This window comes from Schistocerca piceifrons, chromosome 3 (genome assembly GCF_021461385.2).
Source record: "Schistocerca piceifrons isolate TAMUIC-IGC-003096 chromosome 3, iqSchPice1.1, whole genome shotgun sequence".
In the NCBI taxonomy this organism is placed as follows: Eukaryota; Metazoa; Arthropoda; class Insecta; order Orthoptera; family Acrididae; genus Schistocerca; species Schistocerca piceifrons.
The window spans coordinates 787547879-787564218 of record NC_060140.1 but is presented as its reverse complement, the minus strand read 5'-3'; positions in this window follow the sequence as shown (position 1 = coordinate 787564218).

Sequence of the window (16340 nt, the reverse complement as noted above, 5' to 3'; positions counted from 1 at the left end):
TCCATAATCCTGCTGCATATCGACGTTTATGATACTGAAATTACAATTAAATTAATACCATTAGCTACTGATGGGCGTTGATATACATCAACGGGGGCAATAGCCTTAAACGATATGAAGATGGCATCTGTTCTTTCGGTCATATCCGAAGGAACAGATGCCATTGGTGACCGTGCAGCTCACTAGAATGAAATTACAATTAAAGCAATACCATTAGCTGCTGACGGGCGTTGATGTACATCATTTCGTGTAAGGCTAACCGGCAGATGACCTTCTTCAGTGCGGATGCACACGACTTGCCTGGACTCCTACCGGACTCGGTGGATTGTCTGCCGCGAGTAATAGGTATATTGGCAGGGACACTACGAACGTAGTGTGTGGACTATCAGTTAAGAATGTGGGTCTCACGGGGAGCATGCCAGCGATACATCCCTGCAGTCGCTCTATCCTCTGGACCCTTGGTGGCTCAGATGGATAGAGAGTCTGCAATGTAAGCAGGAGAGCCCATGTTCGATTCCTGGTCGGGGCACACGTTTTCAACTGCCCCGTTGATGCATATCAATATCCGCCAGCAGTTAATGGTATTGATTTAATTGTAATTTCATTCTAGGGAGCTGCACGGTCAACAATGGCATCTGTTCTTCCGGACATGTGCCATCTTCATATTAATGATATTTGTCTGTAATTTAGTGGATTACTCGTGCTACCTATCTTGAATAATGTTGAGACCTGTGCAACTCTCTAGCCTTTGGGTACGCATCTTTCGTCGAACGAACGGTTATAAATGATTGTTAATTATGGTGTTATTGCATCAGCATTCTCTGAAAGGAACCTGATGCCTATATATTCTGGACTAGAAGAATTGCTTTTGTTAAGTGATTTAAGTTGCTTCATTACTCCGAGTATATCTGATTCTATGTTAATCATGTTGGCAGCTGTTATTAATTCGAATTCTGCAATATTTATTTCGTCTACTTTGGTGAAGGAATTTCGGAAAGCTGCGTTTAGTAACTCAGCTTTGGCAGCACTTCCTTCGATGGTGTCTCCATTGCCACCGCGCAGAGAAGGCATTGATTGTGTCATGCCGCTAACATACTTCACGTACGACATGAATGTCTTGGATTTTCTGCTAGGTTTCGAGACAAAGTTTCCCCGTGGAAACTATTATAAGCATGTCGCACTGAAGTCCGCGCTAAATTTGGAGCTTCTGTAATGGATCGTCAATCTTCGTGATTTTGCGTTTGTTTAAATTTGGCATGATTTTTCTTTCTTTTCTGCAACAGTGTTCTGACCGGTTCTGTGTACCACTAGGGATCATCTCCGTCGTTTATTAATTTACTTGGTATAAATCTCTCAATTTCAGTGAATGATATTTCTTCAAATTTAAGCCGCATGTGGTCTACACTTGTATTGTTAATTTGGAGGGAGCGGAAATTGTCTTTCACGAAGACGTGAAGTGAATTTTTATCTTCCTTCTTGAATAGATATACCTTTAGTTTAACTTTGGAAGATGAGGGGGTTACGATACTCAGTGTCGCTATAACAACCCCGTGTTCGCTAATCCCTTTATCCGTTTCGACACTCGTTATTACTTCAAGATTATTTATTGCTAAGAGGTTAGGTGTGTTTCCTCAACCGTATACTATGAGCGTGGGCTCATGAACTAACTGCTAGAAATAATTTTCAGGGAATGGTTCAAATGGCTCTGAGCACAGTCGGACTCAACTTATGGTCTCATCAGTTCCTTACAATTTAGAACTATTTAAGCCTAACTAACGTAATGACATCACACACATCCATGCCCGAGGCAGGATTCGAATCTGCGACCGTAGCGGTCACGCGGTTCCACACTGTAGCGCCTAGAACCGCTCGGTCACCCCGGCCGGCTTCAGGGAATGCGTTTAGCACAATTTCCGGTGATGTTTGGGGTGTACATCCAGAATTAAACCTATATTTTCGCCAACACATAGAGGGTAAGTTAAAGTCACCACCAACTATAATTGTGCGAGTAGGGTACGTGTTTGAAATCAAACTCAAGCTTTCTTTGAACCTTTCAGCAATTGTATCATCTGAATGGGGAGGTCGATAAAAGTATCCAATTATCATTTTATTTCGGTTGTGAAGAATGACCTCTGCTCATACAAACTCAAAGGAATTATGTACTTAAATTTTGGGACAAGATACACTACCTCTGTTGTTGTTTGTTGTTGTTGTGGTCTTCAGTCCTGAGAATGGTTTGATGCAGCTCTCCATGCTACTCTATCCTGTGCATGCTTCTTCATCTCCAAGTAATTACTGCAACCTACATCCTTCTGAATCTGCTTAGTGTATTCATCTTTTGGTCTCCCTCTACGATTTTTACCCTCCATGCTGTCCTCCAATACTAAATTGCTGATCCCTTGATGCCTCAGAACATGTCCAGCCAACCGATCACTTTTACTAGTCAAGTTGTGCCACGAACTCCTCTTCTCCCCAATTCTATTCAATACCTCCTCATTAGTTATGTGATCTACCCATCTAATCTTCAGAATTCTTCTGTACCACCACATTTCGAAAGCTTCTATTCTCTTCTTGTCCAAACTACTTATCGTTCATGTTTCACTTCCATACATGGCTACACTTCATATAAATACTTTCAGAAACGACTTCCTGACACTTAAATCTATACCCGATGTTAATAAATTCCTCTTCTTCAGAACCCCTTCGTTACCATTGACAGTCCACATTTTATATCCTCTCTACTTCGACCATCATCAGTCATTTTGCTCCCCAAATAGCAAAACTCCTTTACTACTTTAAGTGCCTCATTTCCTAATCTAATTCCCTCAGCATCACCCGACTTAATTTATTTCTTCTCCATGGATTTTAATACCTACTCCGAATTTTTCTTTTGTTTCCTTTACTGCTTGCTCAATATACAGATTGAATACCATCGGGTAGAGGCTACAACACTGTCTCATTCTCTTCCCAACCAATGCTTCAATTTCATGCCTTTCTGTACAAATTGTAAATAGCCTTTCGCTCCCTGTATTTTACCCCTGCCATCTTCAGAATTTGGAAGAGAATATTCCAGTCAACATTGTCAAAAGCTTTCTCTATACTACTTCTAACAGCAGCAAATATTCCACCGCCAACTGTGTTTAAGCTGTCCTGTCGGAACACCGTTAGGCTCTTCACAAAAATTTCTCTGAACTTATACCGGGCTATAGACAGCTTCCAGTGCCTATTACGATATGAGCATCATTGCTTTCTATTAGTGCTTGGAGGTTTGGTACGTTCCCAACACAGCTACGACAATTTACAGCTGTAACACCGATGGTTCCTGTATCTACATTCTTCCTATATTCGGCCTGCGCCCTTTTGTGACTGAAGCCCTTTTTGTGTTTTCCCGAGAACCATTCGTCCCCATTAACTATATTGACCTTACACATGCTCACATGCGAGACAAGATTTCCAGGTATATATAAAACGGAAGACAGTTTACTTTCAACAATCATAAAGGAAGTGGTTCACAACTAGAAGCCAATAGACACCACGTCCCGAAGGCAAGATTTCACATAGAGAGGCTGAGCCTTGCTGCTGACTATTAATGGACTTTTGTGTCTGCAGAGGCGTAGTGTCCACGTTGGTGTGCCAGTAGGAGCAGGGTGGGAACTAACAGGTTCGTGGCAGGGTAGCTGCGTAAATACTGCTTGGGTGGATGCATACAGCACAACCTGCTTATTGGAACATGACGCCATGGAAGCAAGTAGTGTCGCGTTTGCCGTGCTTCCTAATGGCGAGGCGGGTAAGTCTACAGGAGAATCAGACACCGCTCCTCATAGCGGAGGTCGGCGAAGCTACTCTCGAAAACAAAATGGTGTTATTGTTGTCACCAGCAAATGTTTGTGTTCGGTTCTCGAAGATACGTTGCCTGCAGGCTGGCGCTCACGTAACTGGTCTACATGGCTGTTATGTTGTGGCTTAAGCGTCTCGATGCAGACAAAACAGACTACATCAGTCCAGTCGAATGAACGACAAAGATTGACTACCATCCATACGGTTAGTTCTTCTTTAAATTTAGCAATGTTTTGCGATTCATTGGAGTGTGATGCCCTTATTTACATCGAGAACCTAGTTAGCTTTTTCGGACATTTTTGGCAAGTTCCTGACAAAACAGATTTATAGGCGCCCAACAGTTTCTGATACGGAGGTTTAACGTTCACCGAGTAGCATGCCTCATGTTATACAAATGATACGAAAGTTGCGAAACATTAAACAAATCACATTCGACAGTGAAGTATTTCCCTAATAAACCCAGAAAGCACCGCCATTCGCTACTCTCCCTCTCTCACTTTTTCTTTTTTTTTTTAATCCAGTGACTTTCTGTATACAGCTTTGAGTCACTTCTAGTTGCACATCATCACTAGAGAACAACAAGCACACTGGCTGCAAGTTCATCTCATATTCTGATTAATTCAGTCGCCTACGAACGCTTAAACAATTGCTCAAGTACCCTTCTATTGCCAAACTCACGTCGAAAATCTGAAATATAGAAGCTACAGCATACAGACTGATTGCCTGGATGTGTCTTCGTTTTCAAAGGCAAGAGAATTTTATAACGTGGACATCATTTAACATTCAGAAAAGACTAAAAAATGGCTCTGAGCACTATGGGACTCAACTGCTGAGGTCATTAGTCCCATAGAACTTAGAACTAGTTAAACCTAACTAACCTAAGGACATCACAAACATCCATGCCCGAGGCAGGATTCGAACCTGCGACCGTAGCGGTCTTGCGGTTCCAGACTGCAGCGCCTTTAACCGCACGGCCACTTCGGCCGGCCAAGACTAAATAAAATCGATAAACTGTGTATGAAATGAATCTCGCGTAAACTGGTTTCAGTATATCAGAGAAGTATCACAAATATAAGTATCTGACAATTTATTGGCAGAGAAGTAATTTCTAGACGTCTGGACTCCGCAATATTCTGAAACTGAAACTACTGATCTGCTTGCCTTTACATAGATTACAGCTATTTTTCTGAACAAATAGTATTGCTCCAAAGATACCATAGATACTTGTATAATGGATTGAAGCTTGTTTAGCGTCTCTGTGTCTGTGTCTGACAGTACAGTTTGTTCCTATTGTGAAACTAATTGTTCACAGAACCTACAAATTAGCATCATCACAGTCTGATTCAAAACTCTTCGCTGATTATTGAGATCACAGCAAAACTTTGTGATAAATGTCTGCTCGATATGAAACGAATAGTTGGTGAGCTTTTCCCCAAATTCAGTTACACATAAACTTACGCGAAAACACATGTTGTTCCACAAAACACGATGCTTTTGTTACAAGAAAGAAGGTTTTGTAACAAACTTTTTACTGTTTATTGCAAGTGCAAGTTTTTCAAGAACACACGAAAACAAGCAAATATTATTTGCTGATGCCTTGGGGAAAGTGTTTTACTTCAATTATTATCGTTGTTTTCTGCAACGGCTTCTGAGAAACCATGCCTAGTAGCAGAGCCGTTACTGCTCTGTTTCTATGAAGTCAACACACTTGAACCTGAGCACGCAACAACGACTAATTGAGGTTATGACCGAGCGCAGAATACTTGCGTAGTCCGTAGGTCTTTCGAAGTCTGTGAGATCCTCATGATTTTTCATTCTTCTTCAGCTTTCTAAAGCATATTTCAAGAATGAAAATTACATGGGTATAAACTTCAGAAAGTGCAGGTACTATGATCGCCATATTACGTACACTTGCGGCGTGGTTTCTGCTGTGGCCGCCCGCTTCATACATTGTAGCGCCTAATGCAACGGCATCCCACTTCACGTCCAACCAACAAGGGATGCCTTTATCACAGGGCGAATATTCACCCGGAAAACCTACATTGTCTGTGTTGTCAACACATATACTTACCGGCTGCTACAACGCAACACAACACCAGGTCTCCACCAACGGCCACCAGGGCCGCTACCCGTTCGCAGAGCCTGCAGAAGGGCTTCATCTGAGGTCGCAGCTAGACACGTGAACACAAATAGTCCCGGCAGATACATCCACCAAACGGGCTTCATAGGTCGGCGCACTGCCGGCAAAGAGCAGTTCGACGCACTGCTTGGAAGTATACAGAGCTGACACCCCGACATCCATGGCCAGACTTCTCTTTTAGCTGGCCGATCTCTTGCAGTTGTACATGGTATAGACGACGAACATCTTGACATTGTAGAATTGTTTTATTGTGACCTCTCCCCATTAAGAGTCCGGTCTTTTCTATTATTATTTGTGACGATCCGTAGTTGGGATCGAGTGTGTTCTTTTGGAGATTGTATTACTGTTTCGTTTTGGTGAATCCAATAATCTGTTTGCTTTCGGACTTTCCGTATTTCTATTCTACTAGCGCAGATACTTCAGTGGCGATGAGTCGGTTTAAGAGTTTCCCGGATTTGCACAGTTGTTGTCTGCTATGACAGATGGGATATCAGGTATTTATGAACCCTCAGCGCGAGTCGTAGCGCTGTTGGAAAGCATGCAGCAAACGAATGAGCTCATTATTCAGCATTTACAGGCGATGTTCACCCCCACCCCCTGTTTTACGTGCCTTTGCGGTGGTCCCACCCAGCCTCCCTGCCTCTGGGGCTCCTTGCCACGCCCCCTGCCTTTCCCAAGTTCGACCCGTTGAGCCTTGAGGCAACTACGTGGTTCATATGGAGCAACACTTTATTGCTCAAGATGTCACTAGTAACGTTCAGCGTCGCGCATTTTTTTCTCACCTGTGTGGGCCCGGAAGTCTATCACCTACTGCAACAGTTGTATCCCGACGCAGAACTTCATGCTCTCCCACACGTGGTGTTGACTCCTATCCTATTTGATTATTTTGACTCTTGGGTCCACATGGCTGTGGCACATCACAAGTTCTTCTGTTGTCAGAAGCTCCCCGCGCAGTCAAACATGGAATGGATTGCTACGCTGCAAGGTTTCTCCCATAACTTTGTTTTTTCTGTAGCAGCTCCCATTGCAAGCAGTCTTTTTGTTCGGCACTCATTCGTGATATGAGTTTTGTCCATGTCCGGGATTATACCTTGCGGACTGAGCTTCTGAAAGTGAAAGATCCCTCTTTAGACACCTGTTTATCCATTATATGCGCTCATGAGCATTCCTTTTGCTCTGCTTCCACGCTGCAGCCTCCGCCGCCGGTCTTCGCAACCCACTCCCCGCGACGCCGGTTTGCATCACTGCAGCTGCCACAGCAGCACTGGGGCCTCCATCTGAGGCCGTACCAGCCCTCCAGTACAAGGGCGCCGATCCTCACCTGCGCCAACGGCGGTCGCAGCGGCGGCAGCAGCAGCAGCGACAACGGTTACTCCCCTGTAGTTAACGCTTTGTTACACATCAGAGGCAAGAGTGCCGCTTCCAGAGGGTGACCTGTTCGGCCTGCGGACAGCAGGGTCACAAAGCCGAGGTGTATTGGTCGTCATCGCTGATGGCCGTGGGTCACACTGTTTTGGACGCCTCTGTGGTGGATGAGACGGACTCGCTGCTTCCAAATTCCTTCGTGCATTCGGTTTTTCCGCACGTGACGGCCACAATCATTCTGATTGTGCTGATTGGCGGCACTCCTCTCCCTTTTCAAGTGCATATGGGGTCCTCCGCCACCATCATTGCTAGGGATTCCCACCGTTAGTTGGGTTCACCACCGCTTCATTTGTTCCATACCTCCCTGAAGAGCTACAGCAACTTCATCATCCGACTACAGGGTCGGTTCTTGGCTCGCCGCCCCAAAGGACACCAACTTATTGGAAATGGATCTTTTTCCCTTACTGGGCCTCAAGATACACGACTTTGGTCCGGCTGTGCCGTCGATGTCGGCAGACCATCACTTGCAGCAGCTTCTGGATCACTTCCCACACATGTTCTCATCCACATCCCCAGGGGTCTGCAGGTTTGAAGTCCATAACGAACACCTACCCTCGGCAGTCCCGAAGTTCCACAAGGGTCACTCAGTACCATTTGCCCTCTTTGACAAACTACTGCAGAAGCCTCGACTCCTAGAGGTTAGAGGCTGAGGGCATCCTGACCCTGGTCCACTATAGTCACTGGACTACACCCATCATGGTCCTTGAGAAGCCGAACGGATCTCTTCATGTTTGTGGGCATTTTAAGGCCACTGTCGATGCTCAGTCTGACGCCTACCCCATACCCAAGGTTCATTACGTCCTGTCCAGGTTGGTTGGCAGCAAGATGTTTGCCAAATTGACCTGCGGAACGCTTATTTCCAGTTGCCTTTGGACGATTCGTCGAAAACGATCTTGGCAGTCAACGGCTCTTTGCGGCTCTTCCATTACAGCTGCCTCCTGTTTGGGGTCGCCAGTGCTCCGGCCATCTTCCAGCACTATTTGAAAACATTGATGAGAGATATTGTAGGGACGGCTAACTATCTTGATGACATCTTAGCCACTGGTGTCTCCTCCCCAGACTTGGCCCGGAATCTCCTGCGCCGCCTTCATGTTCTTCAGGGTGCCAGCTCACGTTGCAACAAGGAGAAACGTCTTTTCTTTGTTTCTTGGTGATCTACTTCCGCCCTGGTTTGAGCACTAATATCACTCGATGTCCCAGTATGTCGAGGCTATTAAACAGCTGCCACTCCTGAAGGACATCTCACAGCTAAAGTCAGTCGTGGGTCAAATCAGTTACTACCGCCCTTTCATCCCACAAGCCGCGGCTCTGGTTGAAACCCTTCACTGCCTCCTCTGTAAGAATGTTGCCTAGGACGGGTCGCCAGCTTGTGATAGGGCGTTCTGCCATCTGAAGCCTTCTCTCCTGATGCTGGTTTGCCATGACCCTTACGACCACACCAAAGCTCTCACCATGGGTGCTGGTGTGTGAGACTATGGTACCTTGTTTCACACCATCGCCTCCAAAACACTATCTCCAGCTCAACATAACTTTAACCAAATTGAGAAGGAGGCCTTGGCTATCATCTTTGTATTTAAGTTTTCCCACAATTTCATCTACGACCTTCGCTTCATCTTATACACTGATTACAAACCTCTGGTCTCGATGTTCAGAGCTGCATGCGCCATCCCCATGGGACTGCTCGCTACCTTCAGCGCTGGGCATTGTTCCTCGCAGAATATTCCTATGACTGCCGTTTCCAAGCCACAGCTCTCCATGCCAACACTGATCTTCTCTCTCTTCTCCCGGAGAATGCCAACCCTGAGTTCGATGCTGACCCGGTTGCCTGTTCCCACCTGGATGACGCCGCTGCCGACGCAGTAGTTGATTTGCCTCTGGATGCCAAGCTAGTTGCATCTCCCAAGGCAGACGACTCAACCCTCCAGGCGCTGAAGCATCACATTCAGCATGGTCAGCAGTTAGACCATCGTCAGCCAGAGGTCCAGGTCTACTGGGACCGCCGCCAGAACTTGTCCGTCAGTGATGGGTTCCTCCTGATCTTGGGTGATAATGATCGCTGGCAGATTGTGCTGCCGCCCTCCCTCCACCAGTGAACCTTGAAGCACCTGCACAGCTATAATTGGAGGATTGTCCTGACGAAAATGCTAGCCCACCAGCATGTCTACTGGAGGGGGATGGACACCGCCATCACCCACATAGTGGCGTCACATCCCACTTGTCAACAGCACCAGTCGGCACCCCCTCAACGCTCATCCCCGTGGCCTCCTGCTACTTCTCCTTGGTCCTGTTTGCACTTGGAATTTGCGGGCCCACTCCTCGGCTCCTCTTGTCTTATCCTTTTGGACGCTGGCACTGGGTTTCCTTATGTCTCCTGCATGTCTTCCACGACATCTGCCCATATCATCCAAGCTCTTTCCAGCATCTTTGCCATTGAGGACCTTCTGGAGACGTTGGTGACAGACAACAGCCTTCAATTTAGATGAGCTGAGGTTATCTCCTTCTGCACCACCGTGGGCATCCAGCTGATTCATACCGCTCCCCTTCATCCTACATCTAACGGATTAGCCTAGTGCTTTGTCGAAACATTTAAAGTTCAGATGTAGAAATTGCACCCCCAATACTCCCTGGACGACGCCCGTACCATCTTTCTTTCCTCCCTACCGCGTAACTTTTTGAAAAGAGAAAGATGTTCCTTTAATTTGGAATGAAAGTGTTTTGTTAAAGAAAATCTCTTTTACGTTCATTAAAATCCACGGCTAAATTTTACTTCTCAGGGCGCTATCGCCAGAAACGTCATACGTATTCCAACGTGAAGACATCCGTCTTACTCACGATGGATACAACAAAATATTTCTTTAGTGTTACGCGATAAGAAAATAAAATTTAACACTCAAATAATTGTTTTTCTCTGTGGGGCTTGATGCTCCAGTACAGCGGCCTAAGTGCAATGGCAGCGTACACTATTAAAATAATTCCTTTCAATAAAATTGTACCCCTGGCCTAAAATGAAACGGAAATTATTATGAGACGCCGTTTTACATTTATTAAGATTAAATCCTTTCAATACTTTCAGAGTTGAAAGAGTATTAAGACGTTTTGTTAATTTTAACAGAAATGGTGTCGGTTGAACAATGAAACTACAAATGACCTGGGCAACATTTTATTGTCACATAATTAATTAAATAAAAGGGACAGGGAAAGTACTTTTTTGTTACTAACAAAAACACATACTGCAGTAGATAATGACATATATATTTAGCAGGAATTCTTAATACACTACATATGAGTACATTAATTAATTACAAACCGAGATCTACGTGTGGCATTCAGCTAGGATGTCAGAACCAAGAAGACGAAAAAACAGCAAAAAGAACAAAGATATAAAGTTTCTTTCTTTTATACTACTTGACAAAGATCATGCTTATTATAATTCTCAGAGCGCATATATCGCTTTCATTTTCGTTTAGTATCGGTTACTATATTTTATATTCCTTTTTTCAAGAAGCGATGGTATAAAAGCCCCTTGGAATGTCATTTGCATAGTTATATATAGTCTTGTAAATGGCATTCCACGATAGTATAATTCTGTACGCAGGGTCTCCGTCCAAACTGTTGGTGGTAGACATATTTTATTTCATCAGGGCATTAACACATTTTCAGTTTCTCTGCTTCCAAACAGGTGACAACAGGTTGATCATTATATTATTAAGTTTGAAGTATGCCTGCGTCCAAGCAGGTGACGACAGGATTACGACATTCAAAAGTTTTGACAATACAGGTACGTTCTTACAGTTACAGTTCTTCCACGAAAATGATCTTTTCCTGAGGTTGAGTGCTGTGTTTTTACTATCTTTCTTCGGAAAGGTGTGTTTCATGCTACCCTATTCGGGTATAAGCCACTAGGGAACCGCGGGAAAACCAGGGCAGAGCTATGAGACTGTACTCTTATCAAACATTTAAAGACATGACTATATACGTAGTCAGATGTTTTTACAAAAAATCGGAATATTCGTTGATGTTTTTTTATAAAGATCAGAATGGTGATTGGTGGTTTTATAAAAATCAGAATATTCATCGTTAATCTCCTACGGCGGTGAGCTGGTGAGGTGATGAGGGGGTGGGCGTCGGAGTGCGCCCCCGACAACGCGTACTGCAGGCTGTGACGTCACCCAGGCGAGCGATCAGCTGATGCATGACAGCTATGAGGTGCAGAAAACTGCATACCGAACGTGCGTCGTCTTCTGCCATCGGTGCAGGTGTTCTCCGCAACCGTTCCACAGCACAATTCCATGAAATTCAAGAACAACAGCAGGATCAGTTCATTACAAATCAATAGATGTTTATTCCTGTGGATGGAGGGAAAACACATGATTATTCGTCCTGTTTTATTGTGTCGTCCAGCACCAGATTATGTCGGTTTGGGTGTGAATTAATAGTTTATTTATTAAGACATACGAAGTTCACTGTATGACACTGTTTAAGTACAGTTCGTCACACATTTGTTGAAGTTTGCATTTCGGTTTCGTTTTGCTGTATGGCACTGTTCCAAGGCACAGTTTATCACACGTTAACTTTAGCTTTACACAGTTGTTATGTCCCAGAGTAGGCTGTTTATGCAGTCTCACTACCTCAGTCACACACCACACTGTTTATATTGTCACAAACAGGTCTTTCCGTAAACGCTTGCACAGATCAGCTGTACTGTTCTCTTGCGCGGGCGGATTCCCATTGTTGACTTCCTCCAGTCCTTTCATTAATTTGCTGACGTCCGTTTATATCAGCGGTGTCTCGACTGCGTTAAATAACGTCCTTGTTCGAAACACACTTTTTAGTTCGTCACGGTCTGTAAACTATTCACTACATTTAAACTTTATACACTATAAACAAACCAACGTCTCTGGCGTTGTACCGTTCATATGGTTTCATGAACACTGTTAATCACTATATTTCTGATGAATGACAATTTTTTGTCACACTGAATACAGTTTATTGACACCACGTTCATTCAGGTTTATGCACACGCAGTCTCTATCCTTTACAGTCTGTTCATGACAACTTTAAAATTTGGTTTTGCATGACGTACCACACACACAGTGTATGCAGATGCACATTATAGCTTATTACAATTTACACTGGGTATTGGTAGCAGAAATACCTCCCTGTTACATGTGCTGGGTCATTTGTACCATTTTTTGGACTTTACGACACTGGTCTGATTTCTATAGTAACTCAATTTGTCACATATTAGGATATATACAAATAGATAGACATATTAACTGACTACAGGACTTCTGAAGATGTCCCTCTTTCCACGCTATTTTTTTAAAATCACTGTAATTGACAGTTCTGTTCACTGAAAACATGAACGGATCTTAGTGACACGGTGTCTTTATACATTAGGCAGGTAAAACTATCTGAGTTCTACCTATTGATCCTTTTAGTTGATTCATGGCTTGTACCGTTAGGTGTACTATGCTCATGACTGGTTAATGAATTCTCTAGCCTGTTTAAAATTTCCAGGAATGCCATTGCATTTGTCATTACATATTTCCAAGATATTATATTATTACATATAATGCATAAAAATTAGACTACATACTATGAAAAAACTTTCATTCTGACTACAAATGAAGTGAAAATTCATTAATGAATTGAAAGATTATTAAATTGAGACTTACGTCTATTACATATATACATATTATTCACAAATAATTTTCAAGTCCTTGTATGGGTACAAACTCTCTGGTTTCACACGATTAATCAGAAAACAACTAGATCCATAAAATATTTTCTCAATGATGTATGGTCCACTCACTGGTTTCTGGTTCTCAGGATTAATCAGAATATATCTACATCTATAAGGTATTTTTCTCCATGACGTATGGTCCACTAAACAACAATTGCCACTTCTTATTTCTTTTATTTATCAGAGAGGCCCTCGGGTGGTTTCTTAGCAGTACCTTCTCTCCTACTACAAACTCTTGTGCTTCCCTTAGTTGTTTATCGTACTTTCATTTCATCGTTTCTCCACATTTTCTAAGATAGGTCAAAGCTTTTTTCGATCTTCTCTCGTCGGCTGCCGACAGTCTAACCTTGGCATTGAAGTTACCCACTCGTCGCTTACATTTTCAGACAATATCAAATCTGCTGGCGTGTGTTGGGCAGATTGTGGTAAATGGTTGAATATGTTTTCAAAGAAGTTCACATATTCAATCCATTTTGTATGCTTATTTGACGCATCTGTCCGCATGAATCTATTGAACTTATTGAATATGCGTGCCACCGGACTGGCTTCAGGATGGAACCTCACTATCAGAATCTGTCTTATCCTACGGTTTCTTAGAAAATTTTTCCACCTGTAACCCGTAAAATATGAAGCATTATCTGAAATGACCGCTTCCGGTTTATCTATGATGGGTATGATGTAATCCTTTTCTCTTCTGTTAACAATGGTTGTGGCTGTGGAACAAGCGGGTAGATTTTTAGGTACTTAGAAAACACATCGTAAACTGCCAAGATATATTTGCACCCTCCTCGAGTTGTGGAGGGTGGTCCAGTTAACCCCAAAGAAACTAGCTGTATTGTGTGCGTCGTTATGGTTGCAGGTAATTCGTTTCTTGCTGAACGGTCGCTCGGTTTAGTTTTCTGACATATGACATGTTCTCAAAATTCTGTGAACATTCCTTCCTAAATTCGGGTAACCTCAAAACCGTTCGATCTTCGCAATAGTTTTGTTAATGCCAAAATACCCCCTGGTTTTGTATGTATATACCAGATAATGTCTTGTAAACAACTTTCCGGAATACATACACACCACCGTTCTTCCTCATTCTTATGCTTACGATATAAAATGCCATTTCCTACTTTGAATTGCTCGGATAATTCCGAATTCGGATTCTGAGTGATCAAGTGCATAATGTCTTTCCACTTACTATCAGCAATTTGCAATTCCGACATACGTTTACACATGTCAAGGAAATTACATCTGCATGTCTGATCTTTAACCACCAGTACTTTGTACTCTATGCCAGTTCAGTAACATCTGCATTTTTTGAGATCCCCTGTGGCAACCTGGATAAGGCATCAGCAATAATGTTATCCTTTCCGTTAATGTACGCAATTTGAAAACGATAATCTTGCAACACTATAGCCCATCTCGCTAAGCGTGCGTGTACGAGTTTATATGTTAACAAGAAACTTATTGTTTGGTGGTCACAGAACACTCTTACTTCTTTACCATAAAGTAAAAATGAAATTTCTTGAAAGACCACAATACAGCTAAGGCTTCAAGTTCTGTTACTGAGTATGATCGTCCACATTCTGTTAGAACACGACTCCCAAAAATAATCACTTTAACCTGTTGTTTGTCGTCTGTTTCATCCACTTGGAACAGACAAGCTCCTAGTCCTTAGTGGCACAATAATTTTATTAACGTCAAAAGCATCTAACACCAAACGCACCTTTCCATTATCTTTTGTAACTGCAAGTAACGGGCTGTTGTAAGGAGGCATTGACGGTTCAATTATTCTCCATTGTAGAATCTTACGTACTTCTAATTTTACTGCCTCCTTTCTCGACCATTGAACGGAGTAAGTAGAATTACAAAATATTTTGTGTCGTGTAACATCAATATTGTACGTATAACCTATGATGACCCCTGGGCTTTCAGAGAATACTTCTGTATGTTCGATCAATAGCTTAGACAGTTGCAACTCTTGCTCTGGTGTCAGATATGGGGATTCCTCTACTATATCTTTTACTACTTGGCAAGTCTCTGTGGTACCAAAATTCTTTCCACTGTGATGGTTATAATCTCGCCCCCCCCCCCACAAAACACTGCTGCATGTGCTGTATCTTTGGCAGGTTACACTTTACTTTAACATTGTGACAATATTTGCCATGTATAGCTTTAGTGTGCAGGAATTATAGTTGCACTCTTACTTCGCTATTCTCTAAACTGCAAATCCCTTGAGAGAGGTCCACATAGCCATTCCTTTCTCTCAAAATCTCCCAACCCAGAGTACAGGTGAGTCTCAATCCCTCTATAGTTAGAAACGTGCAATTAAATGCTCCATTTCCCATAAATACGCCCACCTGTACGTGGCTGTTAAATACCTGTGCTTGGGCACCAATAGCACCTGACACTTTGCAATTCTGAACTGCTAACACTGGAACTTTATGCAACTTGCACAACTTCCTATAGAAATCATAACTTTTCACATTTACTGTAGCTCATGTATCAGTTATGATATTGACAGGTGTATAATAACTTTAGCTTCACCCACAGACTGTATCAACTCACTATCTACTTGGTTACGTCTCTTATTCTCAGACAAAATATCCTTCTTCATTCCAACACCATCGTTATGTCTTAACATTTTGACTATATCCTGTTTCTCCTTACTCTTTTGTGAGCTCTCACCCCGTCCCACGGCCAACAACGCAACAAAGGAGAGCTAACTGCAGCCGTCTGTAGTTTGTCGGATCAGTTGATATAGGACGATTGTCATTTGTCACAAGACGAATCTCACACTTGGATTCTGGTTCTGCCAAGCCGGGTTGTTTGATGTTCCTGCTTGACCGTGTTCGTTCCTATTATTATTATTGTTTATCTTTCGGGGTTATTCTGATTATCCTCACTTGGATACCATGGCATTGTAAAGCTATTCTTTCCATGTGGCCCTGCGTCTCGCATGGCTGTTGATTGCCATCTCGTGGGCCGTATCTCATATCTTCTTTTTGTCTATATTGAGGTGAACTGTTCCCCCAAGCCTGTCTATTGTTATTAGCTTTGTCATCATTCGGATGCCTGTTAAATGACTGATTTCTGTTCATAGGTTTACCATTGTGGTTTCGCCCATTAGAAGAATTACCACTATTATTCCAATTATATTGCCTATTATTATTGTTATTCCCTTTATTAAAAAAAATGATTCAA